This window comes from Nanorana parkeri, unplaced genomic scaffold, assembly GCF_000935625.1.
Source record: "Nanorana parkeri isolate BGI_ZX_2015 unplaced genomic scaffold, ASM93562v1 scaffold2092, whole genome shotgun sequence".
NCBI classification, from domain to species: Eukaryota; Metazoa; Chordata; class Amphibia; order Anura; family Dicroglossidae; genus Nanorana; species Nanorana parkeri.
In genome coordinates, this window is record NW_017308360.1 from 135,655 (window position 1) to 135,867 (window position 213).

Sequence of the window (213 nt, forward strand, 5' to 3'; positions counted from 1 at the left end):
GGGGGAGCACAGAGCTCAGGGATTGTTTAAGCTTTGTGTCTGTCTCTGCCCCTCTGTATGTCCTCCCTGGGCGTTGTGTAAAGGGTTTATCACGGTCGGGTGACCCCCCTTTTGGGGTGGTACCTGAAGCTATTTGGGGGCCCCCTGCCTGGCAAAGTCATTCCACCTGAAGAGTTTAACATTTTGGAAAATAGGTCAGAGCCATAAATCATT

At 51.2% G+C, this 213-nt stretch overlaps 1 protein-coding gene across 1 annotated transcript in view; it reads left to right on the forward strand.

Annotated features, from left to right (window-relative positions):
* Positions 1-213, forward strand: part of VWA5B1 (von Willebrand factor A domain containing 5B1) — a 71,923-nt gene that overhangs the window by 87 nt on the left and 71,623 nt on the right. The gene's annotated exons all lie outside the window — the stretch shown is intronic.